The sequence below is a fragment of the Equus asinus genome, chromosome 1 (genome assembly GCF_041296235.1).
Source record: "Equus asinus isolate D_3611 breed Donkey chromosome 1, EquAss-T2T_v2, whole genome shotgun sequence".
Taxonomy (NCBI): Eukaryota; Metazoa; Chordata; class Mammalia; order Perissodactyla; family Equidae; genus Equus; species Equus asinus.
Window position 1 is genome coordinate 205,898,608 of NC_091790.1, and position 2,567 is coordinate 205,901,174.

Sequence of the window (2,567 nt, forward strand, 5' to 3'; positions counted from 1 at the left end):
ACCCTCGGCTTGGTCAGAGACAGCAAGTAACCAAATGAACAAACCTTACCATACGAGTTAGCTAACGGAATTCAGAGCCCCCTTCCAGGAGAGGCAACATAGGAACCCATAAAATATTCTTGTAAGGTCTGTGCTTGTACATAAAGGGTACTACAACTGAAAGAGATATTGGGACAGTCTGCATAGCTAGGCGGAATGGCAGAAGAAAAAAGATAGAGAAAACTATCTTAGATCCCAGAAGACAGATACACTGATTTCTGTGCTGTAAGGGACCTCTGCACACAGCGACTAGGCAGGTCAGCCAAGAGCTGTCACATCTGCTTATTGGGCCTCATCTACCAAAATAAACCAGTTTTTGAAAACTGTTGTGCTAACGAGAAGCTTCCTGCATTTGCTGGTGTTTCCTAACTGAATCCATGATATGTCTACATTTCGAGGTCAAGGCTATGATATAGCTGCGTCTCCATGAAGTTAAAGCTTGATTTACATCAATGCTTCTCAGCCTATGTGTATGGGACCTGAGGCTGATGGCGGGGTAGGGGAGACACAGCACAGGCTTCTGATGGTGCAAAAGGGATGACTCAGTTACACAGCATCCCACTGTATAGATGTGCCATCTTTTATCTAACGAGTTTCCCAACCGTTGACAGTTAGGCAGCTTTTTATTTTTTTCGCTATTACAAAGTTCCAATGCTACCGTGATGGTATAAATATATATCTCTTCATGCACTTAGGCAAGGTGCAGTGGAGACACTAGCCAAGACCCAGATTATGATATCCCTTTAAGTCAAAACTGCTCTGAACCTTTGGGAACAAAGTATATAGTGAACAGGGCTCAGAGAGGACTATACAGAGAATGTGAAAGCCTGACTCTGCCCCACCCACAGGGAGAGGTGAGGATGGAACCCCTCCGTCCCACCCACTCCCACTTTGTCTGCGTCACACTCAAGAAAGAAAAGAAGTCACTTTATTAGCAAATGCTGTCTTGATTGAACCTAGGCGTTCGAGAGCAGTTTTCAGTCTTGATCCACAGTGACGGCATGTTTTAAAATTGATTCTCTCAAAGAAGTAGAAAAGATTTGGTTAAGTTCGTGCCAGGTTGGCATCACGGCTGGGTGTAGCATATCCACACCACAACCAGGCTGTGTCTGGCCCCTAAGTTAGAGGCAGCAATGACCCCAGGCAGTACTAACAAGCTAATGCATGGCAATGTCTTTACACAGGACTTCTGAAGTTTCCCAAGGAAACACTCCTGACAGTCAAGGAATGTGAACATAGCCACCGTCAGCCTACTTTTCCTTGAAGTCTCCTGTTATCATTACAAATTCATGAGAATTCCCCCCCCCCCATAAATGAACTTTGAGAAATATTGATACCTCAGGAAGAAGTTTCAGGGTTTTTTTTTTAACCTTCTGGCACATAGCCACAAACCTTGATGCTGAAGATGCCACACACAATGGTATTTCCTGCTGCCTGAGTCTGTAGGGTCTCTCGGCCATGACAGGATTTGCTATTTAGAGCCCAAACTTCCTCTCTCAATCTCTGCTCATCAGCAGACAGTATAAAAGACCACAACCTCTTTCTCCGTTCTTCTTGTTGAAGAACGTCTTAAATAATAGGATCTTGCTCAATAAGATGTGGGTTTTCAACTGGCATGGGGCCTGCCCTCCTATTTAGGTGGTGTGACCCATGTGGCAAACAGGATATGAACGTCAACAGGATAAAACAGTATTTTATTTATTCCTGAGTGGTTTTGACAGTTTGCCTTCCAAATGAAAGACAATTAGAAACTGGAGGAAATTATCGTGTGAATGAAATTTTCATCACTTACATTTCCCTAAAGGATTTTATGTCAAAAAGGTTTCTGAACCCCTTTGGCAGCTGGGAAACAAAGAGTATGTTGAACATCCTTGCACTCACACAAACAACTCTGCAAGCCCTTACAACCTGCCCGGCACCGCCTGGTCACTGCGCGCATGCACTCGCTTTAAAGCACCAGGTGTGGTGACCATCAGGTGCCTCGGGAAGCCGGACGGAGAATGGAGGTCAGAGCATCATCAGGTGGCTCGGCAGAGCAGAGAGCGATCACCTGATGACGACACGTGCAGGAGAACAGGTTAGGAGAGAGGCTTATCAGCGGCCCAGGTCTGGATGGGGCTCTAGAGGCCAAGCCGCGCAACCCAGGGATGCCAAGCGGCCGGGGGCGACGTATTTCTGGAAGCGGCTTTCCCGCCTTCCCGTCGGAAGCCGCGCGGCGCCGCCTCCCGCCGCGGGGAGCGGGGCCGGGGCTGCACCCGGGCCAGGAGCGGGGAGCCGCCCTCCCCAGCGCCCGCCAGCCGCGTCCGACCCCCAGCCCCGACCGGTACCCCGGCCTCGGCCGCCCGCCCGCCGTCCGGCCGTCCGTCCGGCCGTCCGTCCGCGCTCCCGAGCCGGCGCCGGGCGCTGGATGGCGGTGGCGTGGGCTGACGTCATATGGGCCGCCCGCCCCCGATTGGCCGCGGCCGCCTCACCAGACCGCGAGCGGACGGGCACGCGGGCGGGGCGGGGCGCGCGGAGGCCACGCCCCC